At 36.3% G+C, this 18,749-nt stretch overlaps 1 long non-coding RNA gene across 1 annotated transcript; it reads right to left on the bottom strand.

Moving 5' to 3' along the window:
* Positions 1 to 372: 372 nt before the first annotated feature.
* LOC149131533 (uncharacterized) lies at positions 373 to 18,465 on the bottom strand. Its single transcript, XR_016237784.1, has 3 exons — positions 18,342 to 18,465; positions 18,047 to 18,118; positions 373 to 1,858 (listed from the first exon to the last, which is right to left on the bottom strand). It is a non-coding gene; the product is annotated as an uncharacterized LOC149131533 (long non-coding RNA).
* Between the last annotated feature and the right edge of the window lie 284 nt (positions 18,466 to 18,749).

Genomic DNA, 18,749 nt, shown 5'->3' on the forward strand with positions numbered 1-18,749 from the left:
GTTCGAAACTTTTGGCCAAGTAATGGTATAGTCCAAATTAAATATAACTTTGGGCATTTAATAAAAAAAATTCTAATTCCAGACTTGTGTTCCAAACTTTTGGCCATCACTGCAATACGATTTTGGTGTGTATTTCATGTAATACAATAGGTATTGTTCACTTTAAAATATGGTATCACGGGAAAGCATCACCTTAGAACTTTTTGCCAGATATGAAAGTACATTATTTATACTATTTACATTCGACGGATATTTGTCCTCATCTTGTTTGTTACGTTTCGGCTGATATACCCTCCAGCCTTCATCAGGTGTCTTGGGGGAAATTTTGAACTTGGGTTCTCATTCTTAAGGTATTTTTCGATGCTGTTATTATTATTATTATTATTATTATTATTATTATTATTATTATTCAGGCCACTGCGTGGAATCGAACTCGGAATCTTTGGGTTAGCAGCCCGTGCTCTTAACCACAGTTCGATTCCAGGCAGTGATCTTAATAATAATAATAACAACATCGAAAAATAACTTAGGAATGAGAACCCAGGTTCACAATTTCCCCAAGACGCCTGATGAATGCTGGAGGGTATTTCAGCCGAACCGTTGTGTTAACAACAAACAAGATGAGGATAAATATCCGTCAAATTTAAATAATGTACATAATTCCTCATTTCTTAAATATACATATGAATGTGTCAATAAAATTTTGCTTAAACACTATGCTGCGATCTTACGTAATCCTGCAACATGATTATGCAAGGCAACACAATTATGCATTCAGTAAAGATAACCTAAATGAAAATAAATTCATCTCACTGTGAATCTCCTCAACTCCTTCTCTGGTCGCCAAACGAAGTAGCTTCAGAATTTCAATTATCAAGGTTACTTGAACATATTAGTAGTGAAATTAGAAAAAAAAATATATAAATGCCATTCAGAGGCGTAAACGGCAGTTAAAAACCTTTTCCACTCCCAAAGAAACAAGAAAATGGTTTTGAGTAGGGAAAATGTTATTCCTAACGAAGGCGATTACACTTTGAATGAATAAACACACTTGCGATATGTGTTATGCTGATTTGAACTCATTACGAGAAATACTTTACATTTCACTACCCTTAATATATCCCTCCCCAAACACACACACTCACATGCATGTGCACACATATGCATATATGTATAACTGTGTACTTACATACATACATGCATGCATATACACACACACACACACACATATATATATACATTTATACATACACACATATGCTAACTGTAAAATTGCATTTAACGTGCGTAAATATATACATATATGCATACATACAACATCCTCTAACGGACACATATAAGGAAACCGTCTATACACATACATATATACGGACGTACATACAAACAAGCGTGCATACATATACAATCTATAAATAAATATACATTTACACACACTCACACGCATATATATATGCATATATATATATATATATATATATACAGTACATATATATAACTGTGAACACGCACACACATACATACGCATATTGTTACATAAGTATAAAAACTTACACCTCATATTAGTACATAGATATATTAGTATATACGTATAAAGATATATAATATATAAACGTATATATATACGTGTATACACACACACATGTATATACATACGTATGTTGGTATATATAAGTACACGTGTTTATATCTATCTGCGTGTTTGTATTTTCATCAAAGATTTACATTTTTGTAAATCAACAAAGTTTTATAATCTTTCACTTCTTTTTTCCTCCACTCGACCCTTTCTCTTCCTATTTGGCATCTGTTGCTGTTTCTTCTTATTTGAATTTTAGATAATTGTATTTTCTTGTTCGACAGTCTTGTAAAAAATAAAACACACAAACAACAAATACATCAACAACAACAACAAAACATTTTACATCGCAATAATTACAACAAAGACAGCCACATCTACACGAATATTAATCATAAAGATTTTAATCATAACACTAAGGAGAAAGACATTGATGTATTTTCCAAACCCATGAATAAATAATAAGATATCACGATGCCGATGATGACGGTGATGATGACGACGATGAAGATGATGACCATTGTGAAGCTGATGATGATGACGATGAAGTAGACGATCATGATAATGATGATGGGGAAGTTGATGATAATGATGACGATGATGGTGATGGTGATGATGAGGATAATGATGATGAGGGTGAAGGTGATGATGATAATGATGACGATGATGATGATGGTGATGATGATGATGATGAGGACGATGAGGACGATGAAGACGACGATGACGATGATGACGCGGATGATGGTGACGATGAGGGTGACGACGATGATGATGACGACGATGACGATGATGATGATGATATAGCACAAGGCCGACAATTTCGAGGGGTGAGTTTAGTCCATTATATCGGCCCCAGTACTCGACTGGTAATTATCCTATGAGCCCCCGAGAGGATAAGAGGTAGAGTAGAAATAATGACGATAATGATGATGATGTGAAAATAATAATCATTGCAGAAATAGCAGTAGTAGTAGTAGTAGTAGTAACAATAACAACACGAACATTAATGTTAGTGATGAAAATATTTCTTTAAATAAAAAAGAAAGCGAATAACTTGAAATACTGACGAGCCTACGGGGCGCGAGAAGACGTCGACAAATTTTATTCTATTCTTATACGAAAGTATGAAAAACAAAATATAAAAGGACGGATAGAAGCGACAAAGAAATGTGTGTAATCTTGTAGTCTTGTTGTTGATATTGTGTTTTTTTTACTTCTTGGTGTGGTGTAATTATTTTGTTTACTACTATTATTAAGAAATGGGCATAAGTCAGATGAATTTTACTCTTCATTTTTCCTTTAGAAACCGATATATATATATATATATATATGTCGTTTCTATGAATATGAGCATATATATATATATTATATATATATACTTCTTTCATCTTTATTTTATACATACATACATACATATATATTTATATATATTTCAAAGTAAACAGAAATTCTCGAACGTAGGACGCCTCTGAAGTCACCGTAGAAAATCGAGTAAAAAAGGCTAGCAACCTCTATATAAAATCGAACCCTGGACACCTCTGTCTGTCTCTCTCCCCCCGTGTGTGTGTGTGTGTGTGTGTGTGTGTGTGTGTGTGTGTGTGTGTGTGTGTGTGTGTGTGTGTGTGTGTGTGTGTGTGTGTGTGTGTGTGTGTGTGTGTGTGTGTGTGTGTGTGTGTGTGTGTGTGTGTGTGTGTGTGTGTGTGTGTGTGTGTGTGTGTGTGTGTGTGTGTGTGTGTGTGTGTGTGTGTGTGTGTGTGTGTGTGTGTGTGTGTGTGTGTGTGTGTGTGTGTGTGTGTGTGTGTGTGTGTGTGTGTGTGTGTGTGTGTGTGTGTGTGTGTGTGTGTGTGTGTGTGTGTGTGTGTGTGTGTGTGTGTGTGTGTGTGTGTGTGTGTGTGTGTGTGTGTGTGTGTGTGTGTGTGTGTGTGTGTGTGTGTGTGTGTGTGTGTGTGTGTGTGTGTGTGTGTGTGTGTGTGTGTGTGTGTGTGTGTGTGTGTGTGTGTGTGTGTGTGTGTGTGTGTGTGTGTGTGTGTGTGTGTGTGTGTGTGTGTGTGTATCTATCTATATATATATATATATATATACACACATAAATATACCAGCTCTACTTATATGAAAATCTTTCAGTTAGGAATGCGTAGGTTTTATTATGAGAAGAATAAATTTACGCTGCTTGAATTCACGCAACGACAAGTGTTTCATGTTGGATGTTAGAGATAGCATGCACACTTTTACTGTTCGCCTTATAGATATTCATTTCTTACGTGCGCGATTGTACGTTACATTCTTCGCTCGAAACTTCCAGAGGAGGGAGCGTGTAGGTTTATCGATACTTCTTGTTCCTTTGATAAAATTGGTAGCGAATGATATTGAGACAATGGCATAAATACCGACTACATGAAGTACAGATAATTTTGAATTGCAGTAAAGTTATCGTCATCCAAATTGTATTAAGAATATTTGGAACGGTGGTAAATATTTGAAATTCTTTAGTGATTGAAGATGCAGTGTATTCAGGTAGATTTCTTGGTTCTATAGAAAGCTTTGTTTGCATGAGAGTGCGGGTTGTACTCCGATGTATGAGAGTGCGGGTTGTACTCCGATATCTTGATGTATGAGAGTGCGGGTTGTACTCCGATATCTAGTATACTATTACCAGTAGAACGTCAAAGAAATTTTGTGCGTATGGACATATTAATAAAACTGGTATCAGATTCTGGCACAAGGCCAGCAATTTCATGGGTGGGTGGGTTATAAGTTGGTTATATCGGCCGCAATGCTCTACTGGTGCTTATTTTATTGACTCCAGAAAGGACGAAACGCAAAGTCGACTTCGGTGGACACTATATTCTTCGAAGTCATAATGCTGATGTAGATCAAGCAACAACCCATTATTGGCTGAGAAGATCAAGACTGAAAGCAGACACGGAAGGTTTTATATTGGCGGCAATCAAGATCAAGGCTTGCTTACAAAACCTACGGTTCTGATGAAACAGTTGACCATCCAGAAAAATCGTCACGATAGGGTAGGACAATATTGACATTGGAAAATATTTAACACTTACTGGTATGTTTATTGATATGAACATCATCCTGAGCCAGTTGTTGAAGGTAAAAATGTCACTATCCTCTGGGATTTTCCAGTCGATACTGACATAACGATCCAGGATAATCAACCAGATATTATTATCAAAGACAGGGACGAAAATACTTGTAGACTAATAGGTGCAAGTGTTCCCACCGATAAAAGTATATTTCTCAAGGAATTTGACAAACTAAATTAATATAAGTACCTGGAAATTGAAATACAAAAGAGGTGGCATCTTAAAACGAGAACTGTTCCTCTTATTGTAGGTGCCCTAGGTGTGATAAAAAAAAGGGATGTCAGAAACATCTAGATAAGTTCCCAGGAGACCCATGTCTGATGGAAATCCGAAACATAGTACTAACAATTACTGGCCACATCCTTAGATAAAGCCTATCCTTGTGTTGTATTACGAGAAGATATTTCGCTAGTTCCCCTCCCCAAGCTTTCAGTCATACTGTAACATCTCTTATCCTTTACAGGCCCCAGGTCATTAGGTGTGTCTCGGCAAGTGACTTTAACCAACATGCAGATTAAAAGTTTAAAAAATGAATATTAGAAATAATTTTTTTTTAATCAAATAATAATAGTAATGATGATATAATGGTCACCAGCAACAATGAGATGCGAAACACTGTCACTACAAACAAGAAAAAAGATAATGAGGGCTTGGCCAAATAGAAGAAACGTTCGTCTTTCAGCCCTTTGAAGCTAGTTCACGACACAAACTCTTTCGCGAAGGCCACTACTCAAAGGAGTACTGGCTGCCTTTCTGTCAACAGCAGCAGCAGCAATAGTAGTAGTATTAACGATAATAATAATATTAGCAGCAGCAACACAACCACCACCAACAACACCAGTAATAATAATAATAATAATAATAATAATAATAATAATAATAAATGTTGATGATGTCTGCTCTATTTTTTTTTCAATTCAACATTTTTTGAAATGGTTTCTCAATTTACCTACATACCCCGATCGACCACTTCCCCATAAATACAACAGTCCATTGTTGTTTATTAAGAATAGAACTAAATTTACTTTCGATATATTGTCTTCTTATTGAATCTAACGTTGTCTTTCTATATTCTATTTATCATTTGTCCTTGTTATTTTTAATTCCACTCTAATTTCATTTGTCTGTGCATTAGTTGTAAATAAATTTACTGGATGAACACATCATTTCAAGACGAATTGTGTTGAAAAACGCAATAGTAATAATAAATAAATAAAAATAAAAGAAAAAAACATAAAGCTAAAATAAATTCGCCTCAAGCACAAACGAAAATCAAGATAAAGGTTGTGTGGAAGCATGTCTGTTGGGTTAAAGAGTTCGCCTTGCAACTACGTTGCTTCCTATTCAATTGTTCTGCCTGGAACCTTAGGCAAGTTCCTTTTTGTAAGCCTTGTGACTGAAAGTAATTAACGGAAAAAGTGAGGAAGCTCATCGAGTGGGTTACTTTTTAGGGAGATGCACTCACGATCGCGAGATCGGGATCAGGAATTTCAGATCTGATGGTGCGTTGGCTTCTTCAGAAAAACACTTCATTTCACATAGACTGTCTGTCTGTCTGCCCGTCTGTCTGTCTGCCCGTCTGTCTGTCTGCCTCTCTCTGCTCTCTCTATCTATCTATATGTATATATATATTTGTGCATGCGTGTGAATGTGTGTGTGAATGTGTGAATGTGCATGTGTATGTATGTCTGCATCTATACATGCACACATACATACATATATTACTCTTACTTTTTTACTTGTTTCAGTCATTTGACTGCGGCCAAGCTGGAGCACCCTTTAGTCGAGCAAAACGACCCGGACTTATTCTTTGTAAGCCTAGTACTTATTCTATCGGTCTCTTTTGCCGAACCGCTAATGTTACGGGAACGTAAACACACCAGCATCGGTTGCCAAGTGATGTGGGGGAGGGTGCAAACACAGACAAAAACACACACACACACACACACACACACACACACATATATATATATATATATATATATACGACGGGCGTCTTTCAGTTTCCGTCTACCAAGTCCACTCACATGGCTTTGGTCGGCCCACGGCTATAGTAGAAGACACTTGCCCAAGGTGCCACGCAGTGGCACTCAACCCGGAACCATGTGGTTGGTAAGCAAGCTACTTACCCCACAGCCACAATACTAATAATAATGATAGTAAATTTCTTACATTGAACAGAAGATGACATTTTGAAGGAGGAATTTTTAATTAAACTGACACATTCTATTGTCGGTATTTATTTAATATCTCAAACAGTGACGTGTTTAATATTGGAAAGTACAGATATCTGCTTAAATATATGTGCTAGCTGACACATTTGTATGTCTTTCGTATATATACTTATACATACGCATGTGGGCTGGTACGATTGTATATGGCCGCATATACAGAATACTGAATTTGTGTGTGCGTGAGGTGAATGTGTGTGTATGTAGTTTTGATTGAGCGTGCATGTGGATATAGTGTAAAATACTATTGTTAATATAGTGTATAAAACGATATTGTTCTGAAGCATTTCATTGTGAAAACGTTGGCATTCTTGGGGAATTTTTAATAGAACTTTAGAAACAAAAAAATTTATCGAGACTGTCAAGTCAACCAAACAACGTGCTAAAGTTAATCCTATGTGTCGTATATGCACATTATTTTATGGTTTACCGTAAATATTTTTAATAATGTCGATAATATAGTTCTATGTCAATATCGTATCAAGTACTGTCATCATATGATTACCAATAGAAATATCCTGTTTAGTTGGAACAGCTTTAGAACGGAGCCGTACTTGAAGTTGGTTGATATCTCATTCATCAATTCCGTGTAAGGGAAATGTTTGTCTTGAAAGTCTGTTATTGATAGTTTTCCAAACATTTATTCGAATTCATTGTGTTTATTTAACGGATCAATTGCACGGTGAATATTTCTGTTTTATTGTCAGGATTTGATGGAAATTGACAAATATAGGCATGCGTGTTTGTTTGTATGTATATATGTATATATGTGTGTGTGTGTGTGTGTGTGTGTGTGTGTGTGTGTGTGTGTGTGTGTGTGTGTGTGTGTGTGTGTGTTATTGTGTGACGAGATATGAGGAGTTTGGCGTTCGTGTCTTTGTTAGACATAAAAATGGCGGACTATGCTTACGTATGTGTGTTTGTTAGACATTAAAATGGTAGACGTCTGATTTAAATGATTGCCTAAGGAGAAATCAATGGTGACTTGTAAGTTAACGGCGAGAATAGAAACGGTATTAACGCGATGACTGGGATATATTATCATGTTAAATAGTTCAAAAGAATTTAGAAGCAATATTAAAATCAACAAATTGAAAAGTTAATCGCTGCTTCACCTACCTAAATGGGAGATACACACAAAAGAGAATATTTGTAGCTTTGCAGCGTAGACGGAGAACATCTATTATAGTTACAGTTCAAACATATATAGACATTTCATGTGATATATCAAGAAATTTTAATACTACAATATTTTAAATAAATTTCAACTACTTATACACAGAATGTATGTGAAATGATAATAGATATTCAGTTCAAGATCGCCATTAACAACAGAAACTGGAACAGCGACAACCAGTTCTGACAAGGCGGTAATGATTAGCCACAAGAGAGAAAATATCTCTAGACAAATTTTAGAAGTCGTAAACTTAATGAAAAACCCCGATTAATAAAGATTTCGATGGCCGCCATTATAGCTTTATCGCTTAGTTCGCTGATGTATTACTGCTGCTGCTACTAATAAAAATAACAATAATAAGAATAATGGTAATAATAATAATAATAATAATAATAATAATAATAATAATAATAACAAAAACAACAGCGACAATGATAACAATAGTAATAAAAATCTACAAAACAATTACAAGAAAACTAACTATAAATGTCGCCTATTTATCTCTCACCTATCTATAAATTTATCACTTGAAATTAAAAATTCGAATGTTATGTCTGAACACAGACACACACACACACACACACACACACACACACACACACATAAATCTGTATATGAATACATACATACATACATACATACACAGACTCGTATATAAATATATATATGGCTGAGTGTGTGTATGTATGTGTGTGTATGATGCAGTCTGTATCGTTCCCATTTATATACAAATATATATAAATAACTATATATATTTATTTTGTATGTATGTATATATGTATGCATGCATACATGCTCACAAACAGACACACAGACACGCACAGGGAGCCATAATTTCAATGAAATTATTATTTCCTTCTCTCATGATTAGTAACTGTCGTATTTTATAGTTGATTTAGTTAAGATTTATTTATAAGAAAAAAAGAAGACATTAAGTATTTTTCAAAAGAATTTTGGCATTCATCTAATGCATCAAAGAGTGTTGTGCTAGGTTTCTGACGTTTATGTATCGAGGGATACGGTAACTGCGATGCAAATACAACAGCGAAATTTGATATAACGCTTAAAGGTTTGTTAATGTCTTAATCATCATAATGAAAATTATTAATTATTTCTACTCTAGGCACAAGGCCTTGAACATTTTGGCGGGAAGGGGGTCAGTCGATTACATTGACCCCAGTCCGTAACTGGTACTTATTTCATCGACCCGAAAGAATGAAAGGCAAAGTCGACTTGCGCAGAATTTGAACTCAGAACATAAAGCCAGACGAAATACCGCTAAGCATTTCTTCCAGTGTGCTAACAATTCTTTTCTACTCTAGGCACAAGGCCCGAATCTTTTGTAGAGGGGGCCAGTCAATTAGATCGTCCCCAGTATGCAACTGGTACTTGATTATCGACCCCGAAAGGATAAAAGGCAATGTTTACCTTGGCGGAATTTGAACTCAGAACATAAAGACAGACGAAATACCGCTAAGCATTCCGCCCAGCTTGCCGCCTTATAATGATAATTATTAAGACTTGATCTATAAAATTGTATTGATTATAATAATTATTTACTATTTAAACAGTGAAATTATATTGATTATAACGATTATCATTATCATTTTCAAATGTGAATTACTATTGATTTCGTTTGTAATTATGATTATTTTGATCGTGAAATTCCTTTCGTGAATGGAACGTGACTAATTAAAATGTTCTCGTCGATAGAAATCAATCAGGGTGTTCGTTATCCGATGCATATTGCCCATGTTGATTTAATTCAAAGGAACGAAAGTCTATTAGAATATTCTTTTCTACTCCAGGCATAAAACCCGAAATTTTTGGGGTGGGTGGCAGGCGATTAGATTGAACCCAGCACGCGACTAGTACGTAATTTATCAACCCCCGAAAGGATGAAAAGCAAAGTCGACCTCGGCGGAATTTGAACTCAGTGATGATGAGATAGCAGGCAATCGGTGATTTCATTGTGGTTTTATATTCTACGAACGTGCGCTTTTTACGTGGCCCTTTCTTTGTGTATAATTTATTAATTTGAGAAATAGCATTTACCGAGATTGTCTCTGCTCATCGTCTTATTTTATTGTCTGTAATCCGTTATCTTCTACTTGTTTCAGTCACTGGACCGGGGCCATGCTGGGGCCATGCTGGGGCACCGCCTTGAAGAACTTAGAAATGAACATATCATTCACTCTACTTATTATGTTTTGCAAGGCGTGGTACTTACTCTATCGGTCTCTTTTATCAAACCGCTAAGTAACGGGGACTTAAACACGCCCACACCGAAGGCCAAGCATTGGTAGACACAAACAGACACAAAGACACGCGCAGACACTCGCACAGACATATACACACACATGTATACATATATACGAGGGGCTTTTTTTCAGTTTCTGTCTTCCGAATCAACTGACAAGGCGTTGAAAGGTCTGTGGCTATAGTAGAGGACTTACTCGAGGTGCCGGGCTTCTTTCAGTTGCCGTCTACCAAATCCACTCACAAGGCTATGGTCGGTCCGAGACTATAGTAGAAGACACATGCCCAAGATGCCACGCAGTGGGACTGAACCAGGAACCGTGTGGTTGGTGCGCAAGCTATTCCTGCGCCTATATATATATATATATAAGAATGCGCTCGTGTGTGTATGTATATATATATATATATACGTGTGTGTGTGTGTGTGTGTGTGTTTGTGCGTGCGCATATCTCTGTATATATGTGTGTCGGTGTGTTTACGTTTGGGTTACTTAGTAAGACCGAGTGAAGATTAGAGAAATATGTGCTGGGGGCGATTAGTACAGTTAAATTGTTGAAGGCAGCGTCTCAGCATAAGAACGAGAGCAAGTAAGAGATAAAAGATAAGTCAAAGATAAAAGATAATTCTGCTTTCAGCATATTTAATATTTGTGGAGAAGCAATGGCCCAGTCGGAGATTCGCGGTTTCGATTCCCAGACCGGGCGTTGTGAGTGTTTATTGAGCGAAAACACCTAAAGGTCTATGAGGCTCCGGCAGGTGGTGATGGTGACCCCAGTTGTATTCTTTCTCCCAACTTTCTCTTACTCTTTCTTCCTGTTCCTTGAGTAACGATTCGATGGACTGGAGTCTTGTCCAGCTGGGGGAGGGGGGGGGGACACATACGCCATAGAAACCGGGCAACAGGGCCCATGAGCTTGGCTAGGCTATAAAAGGGCACAGAAAAGAATGAAAGGAAAGTATTTAATTGCTATTATGAACGTGTACACGTTGGACGTAAAAGTGTATTACCGAAAATAAATAATAAGACGTGGTTATATAGAACAACCTATCACAGAATTATTCTTTTCACACGCTGCCCACTCCGTACGACTCGAAAGTAGGAACTATATTCTTTTCTACTCGTCATCACCATCATCATCGTTGTCATCATCATCATCATCATCATCATCGTTGTCATCATCATCATCATCATCATCGTCGTCGTCATCATCATCATCATCATCATCGTCGTCGTCATCATCATCATCATCATCGTCGTCGTCGTCATCATCATCATCATCATCATCGTCGTCGTCGTCGTCATCATCATCATCATCATCGTCGTCGTCGTCATCATCATCATCATCATCATCGTCGTCGTCGTCGTCGTCATCATCATCGTTGTCATCATCATCATCATCATCATCATCGTCGTCATCATCATCATCATCATCATCATCGTCATCATCATCATCATCGTCGTCATCATCATCATCGTCGTCATCATCATCATCATCATCATCATCATCATCATCATCGTTGTCATCATCATCATCATCATCATCATCATCGTTGTCATCATCATCATCATCATCATCATCATCATCATCATCGTTGTCATCATCATCATCATCATCACCTTCATCATCATCGTCATCAGCATCATCATCACCTTCATCATCATCGTCATCAGCATCATCATCACCTTCATCATCATCGTTATCATCATCATCATCATTGTCATCAGCATCATCATCGTTGTCATCAGCATCATCATCGTTGTCATAGTCGTTGTAGTCGTCGTCCTCCTCGCTTTCATCGCCATTACCAGCGGCACCGTTGTTGTCATTGGCAACATCATTGTCGTAGTCATCGTCATCCGTGCCATCATTCCTCGTTATCATAGCCTCCTCTTCTTCCGCTTCCTCACCCCCCCCCCCATCAGCATCCTATCAACATCTTCGACAACGTCATCATCTTCGTCGTCATTGCCATCATCATCATCATCATCCTTATCAGCAGCAGCAAGTTGCTGATCCTTATTATCATCACCGCCAAAGCTGCTTCTACCACCAGCACCACCACCAACACCACCATACTACCACCACCACCAGCATTAACACATCCACCTCCCCCCCACCACCACTAGCAGATCCAACTACCACCACTACCACCACCATCTTCCTACCACCACCATCATCATCATCATCAACTGTACTATCCCAGTTGTCACCTCGTTATCGTCAGTAAGATAAATATATGTGAAATGCATCATGGGTAATATTAGAAACCACGAGACCACCTAAGACGATCACAGTAAACCATCGATCTCAGAACGATTCGCTTCATGCAAATTGATATATTGAAAGACCCACCCACCCACAAGAAAAAACAAAACAAAAAAAACAAAATAATAAATTTAAACAGAAAGTCATTGATTTTAATTGGATCGAGTGAAGCTTGTAGTTTTCCAAACTACAATTAACATCTAATTAATCCATTGAAGTGAATTAACGAGTTCCCGTGAAGGCCACATAAGTAGTTGCAAAGGGGGTGACGGTGGTTAATTTTCACATTGATTTGCATATTTATATTGATAAAGATTTCCCCCGAGAGACTTTGGAGATGTATGGGAACACGCAAGTATTAATGTATAGGAATTGCGTACACGCACACTCACACAGACACCCACACATGTATACATATACATGATATATATGTGTGTGTAAATAAGTAAAAAGAATGTCCAGGTATCAATGGATTACGGCCTTTTTCAGCGGCCCCATTTAATTGACCATCGCAGACGTTACATGAATTTGAAAGAAAACGTGTATATATGTATGCATGTATGTATGTATCGCTCTCTCTCTCTCTGTATGTATATATATATATATATATATATATATATATATATATATATATATATATATACACACACATTAGAAATATAGGGTAACGGATTAATTATTTATTAACAATTTAATGATTAATAATTTTACCAAATAGTTCGGTATGGAAAAGAAACATTGTCGGTAAAAAACTTCTACAAAAAGATTTTTTTTGTAATTATAAACATAATTAAGGGATCAGCAAAAGTTGCTTCACCACATACCGAAATTTAGAAATAGCAGTTAAAGTACTAATTAGAAGAATTAGTAGTTTAACTGCTATTTCTAACTTTCGGTATGTGGTGAAGCAACTTTTGCTGATCCCTTAATTATGTTTATATATATATATATATATATATATATATATATATATATATATATATATATATATATATATATATATATATATATATATAATTATTATTAAGATCCAATTGAATGCGGTACTAAATTTGAGGCATCTTCCCAGTTCGGTATAACCTGCACACCCTAACAATATTATATGTACATCGAATATTAAGACTCCGTCTAAGGGTATTCAAATCAAATACTCCTGTCGTGTGCAGACAGCTCAACCCCGCTAGGTGTCGATATCGGCTCTTGGTAATTCCGACATGTACTTCTTATAAAGGTACTTTCTACAGTATTTCCGAAATGAAGATTCCAAGGTAGGTGAACAGAATATAAATAAAGATATACAGGTGTCAATTCATTAGGGCCGTTTCAGTCAGCTCCATTTAATTGATTAATAAAAACATAACGTCAATTTGGAAGAAGCCGTTCTCGTCAGATGAACGCATAGACTATATGTTCATCCGATGAGAACGGTTTCTTTCAAACTGATGTAATGTTTTCATTAATAAGTTAAATGGTACCGCTTGAAGCAGTCGTAAAAAACTGAAACCTGCACATCTTTGTTTATATACATATGGACACAGGCATGAGTGGTTCCGGGTTCATCTCCCACAGTCCGCATCTTCTGCAAGTGACTTGTAATATAACCTGTGGCCGGCTAATACCTTGTGACTGAATTTGGTAGATGGATACATTATAGAAGTTCATAATATGCGTGTGAGTGTGTGTGTGCTGTTGACCACGGTGAAGAATCCTTTATCGTGATGAAGAAGAAACGATAACTTTGGACAAACAGATGATGTCACATGGATATTGTAAAACAACAATATTTCGACAAAAAAACATTTATCTGACAAACAAAATACGTCATCAAAATTACCATCAATCATAACTTGATGCATCATCGTAATAACATTTATATTTCTACAAAATTTATGAATATACACTTTCAAACTCTAACAAGCGTTCGACGCGAAGAACCACATGTACTACGATTGAAATTCATGAAGATATCCTTAATGTACTACTAAAGAAATTGTCTAAAGCCTTTCTTTCTTTCACTCCCATCTATTTATCTTTTGCTAGAAAAAAAACAATTAATGCCAACGATGCTGTAAAACAGGCCTTCCAAGACTTTATTGACTCTAGATTGCAAGGCTTATACAGTTCCGGGTTGGACAGGCTACCACTGAAATGGCAAAACTGTATTGAGAATATGAGTGCATACTTTGATGAATAAAACTATTCCTTGTGATTATAAATCATTAGTAAACTTTCTATTCTACAAATGTTATACTTGACGACGTGGCGTGTTAGTTTTCGTTGTCAAGAGTTGTGAATTGTCTTGAAAAGATCATTAGAGCATCAAATAAAATGCTGACCAGTATTTCATAACAGCACTTTGTTTTGTATTGAATTCCCACCGAGGTCAAATTTACCCTAGAACCCCACCCCCGGATGGATAAAATATAGAAGCAGTCGATAGCATTGATTTATCCTCTTCCTTCAACCTAGCTAGCTTCGTGTAAAAATAAAAAAGAAAGTATTAATATGATTATTGCTATCACATGTGAATTGTGAGAAACGTTATATCTTGCGACAAAATGTTTAGCATATTTTCGATCAGAGCTCAAATCCTGCCTGGATGATTACCTGAAAAAAATCAATTGGTATTTGAGCAGTGAAAAATATGGTACCGATTTCGATGGCACTCCGTCGCGGAGGGTTCCAGCCGATCCGATCAACGGAACAGCCTGCTCGTGAAATTAACGTGCAAGTGGCTGAGCACTCCACAGACACGTGTACCCTTAACGTTGTTCTCGGGTGGGGGGGATATTCAGCGTGACACAGTGTGACAAGGCTGGCCCTTTGAAATACAGGTACAACAGAAACAAGAAGAGAGAGTGAGAGAAAGTTGTGGTGGAAGAGTAGCGCAGGGTTCGCCACCATCCCCTGCCGGGGTCTCATGGAGCTTTAGGTGTTTTCGCTCAATAAACATTCACAACGCCCGGTCTGGGAATCGAAATCGCGATCCTATGACCGCGAGTCCGCTGCCCTAACCACTGGGCCATTGCGCCTCCACGGTACCGATTTATCTTATGGTTAAATAAGCTATATTATATTATAATTTTCTTTGATTTTTTTTTATTAATTTAATTTCTGCTCCATGTAATAAAGCGAGTACCTTATAATCTTTTACTTGTTTGATTCATTAGAGTGCGGCCACGATATGGCTCGTCCTGTGAGTAATTTAGTTGAAGGAATCGAAACTACTCCTCGTCTATCAAGCCTGGTACTTATTCGATCGTTCTCTAAACAACAGATGATAATCTTTTGTGTTGGACAAGCAAGTAACCATATACCTAAAATCAAACACACACCAACACAAATATACACACATACAACTGGCTTCTTTCAGCTTCTGTCTACCAAATTCACTCACAATGCCTTATTCGGCCTAAGGCTATAGTAAAATACACTTGCATAAAGTACCAAGCATTAGGACTGAACCCGAAACCATGTGGTTAGAAAACAAACTTCATAGCACTCAGCAACGATTGCAATTCTTCAATATTTAAATTTATACTAGGAAAAACATTGAGTTCAATAGTTTCGTCGTTCTCTAATCGACTCATCGAATATCCTTGTTGATTCCATTTACATATCGACGCATAAAATTATCTGCTCAATGTTAAACACACCAGACAAAGCGCATTCACTACCAAGTGTACACTTTCTAAGGCCACGTTAGTTCAGGCTTATAATTAATTCTTCCAATTTTCTTACAATTCGTAATTAATATCGATATTATCCGCTAGCATTTCAATCTCGATTATTAGAGAAAACCTACGTATTCAACGAGCAATTGCCTTTTATTATTATGGCGTTCAAGCATAATGAAGGAATCCTATATTTGCTGTCTGTAAATGTTTCATGTTAATCTTGGAATAAATTTGACTTGTTGCCAAAACTTTACTCTTATTCTTCGGTAATATATTATCGATCAATATCTTATTGTTTCCATGAACTCATCTTACATAACACCATCCAAAATAATTTATGAAATGGGACTATTTTATATATATATATATATATATACATACATATTGTATGTACACATATTTATGTGGAGATATATATATATATATATATATATATATACATACATATTGTATGTATGTCTATATATATTTAAGAATATTTGTACACATATTTATGTGGAGATATATATATATATATATATGTGTGTGTGTGTGAATGTATATATACATGTAGATACAAAAAAAGAAAAAGAGAGAGGTGGTAGAGAATGACAGGGTGAATGAGACTAGATAGATAAATTGAAAAATAGGTTAGATATATGCATAGATAAAGAGACAGACAGACAGATAGATAGATAGAAAGAAGTATATATATATATATATATAGAAAGAGAGTGATAGACAGACAGACAGATTTGAAGACAAAAATAGATATAGAAACAGACAGACAGATTCATAGTGAGAGAGGGAGAGAGAGAGTGAAAGAGAGAAAAGAGCAATTCATATGAGTACAACAGAGATAAATCAAAGTAATGTATTCTTTACAAAATATGGAAGTCTTATTTATCGTAGTTTCCATTTACATATTTATTGATATCTGGCGTTCATGTAAGCAACTTCATTGCATTCATATATATTATTAACTAGCAGAGACAACCGGCGTGGCTCGGGATTAAAATAGTATAGTTTATATATATATATATTTTACAGTTATGTTGAAACAGGTGAATCGGGAAAGTGCAGCAATGACGACAAAATATTTGTGGAGTAAATGATGGTCTAATTCGACTAATCGACATGTAATACATATATATTAGAGGGTTCGAAGTGCTAACCTATCATGGAAAATTGGGGGTGAAGGTATGTAATTTTCTGACCGACCGAAAAGCTCAGTGGAATACTCTCCTTTGAGGCGGTCAGCGCTACGACTAACACGTTGTATGGTTGACGGTCAAATTAATGGAGGTGTAATGGAGATATTCTAGGTAAATGGGTACATTCTAGAAATGGGTTGTAATGGGAGACGGTAAGGAGCTGGTAGTGCTTGCAATCTTACCTTACCGCCCGAGCAGCACATGCCATTTGTTTCATTTGGAAATTTGAAAGCTTTGCAGAAACGACAATTTGAGTGTAGCACACCATTTTGTACAGAATTATCATTTTTATAGGAATAGGATGGATCATATCTGAAAGCAGCTCCTGGTGTTGCGAAGAGCGAATTTGCATGTGATCTATTTCTGAGCGCTATTGTATTGGACCTCTGTCTAATCTGACGTGTTAAACGTTGTTCTAATGATTCAGCATTAAGTATTACAGCACGCCTTAGCTGATATTGGGAAAATCTCATCTCCCTTCTCTCTTGAGACTACATTTGATGTGCTGCGGCATGCATCTGCTGACTTTGAGAAAGACTCGTCAGTTTTCTCTGTCGAGACACTCACCTTTCTTTTCTGTAATGGTACTCGCTTTATACGTGTCTCTGGAGGGATTACGTCTTTTCTTTGGCGACATATCTTTCCAATATTGTAAACAAAAAATTATGAACATAGAAAAAAATATACATTAATCTCTATTTTTGTAAGCAACTGTAAATATATATTATGTCCGTATTTTTGTATGCTGTGTAAATTTATGAAATATAAGCAAATGAACGAAATAGCACATGTATGGAACTGCTAATTTAACGGTAAACGCTACAATAATTATTACAGAGAGACAAAGAATTTTATGTCTTACCTTGCAACTTTTGCGATAATTATCATCTGGTAATATATCCGTAAATATGTATTGTTTTAAAGTAAATGAATATAAAATTTTGTATTGACACTGGCCAACTCACACCTCACGCATGTCAGTCGTCCACAAAGTATATAAAACAAGCAACACACAACGAGAAGAAAGAGACAAAAATAAAATAACACGTGTTTTTGTTTTTTTTGTTTTTTTTTTTGTAAAAACGTTCAATGACGGTTAACTGGAGTGTGGGGTTCGAGTAGATGTCATTCCACTTTTTGATTTATCATTACCATTCTTTTCGTTCGATTTTATTTTTCGTCCACTTTCGTGTTTTTTTCTGTCCTTGTGTTGTTCCCCCTGTGTTTCGACTCTGTGTGGTTAATAAAAAAAATTAAGTCGTCATGTATG

This window comes from Octopus bimaculoides, chromosome 21, assembly GCF_046866305.1.
Source record: "Octopus bimaculoides isolate indiv1 chromosome 21, ASM4686630v1, whole genome shotgun sequence".
In the NCBI taxonomy this organism is placed as follows: domain Eukaryota; kingdom Metazoa; phylum Mollusca; class Cephalopoda; order Octopoda; family Octopodidae; genus Octopus; species Octopus bimaculoides.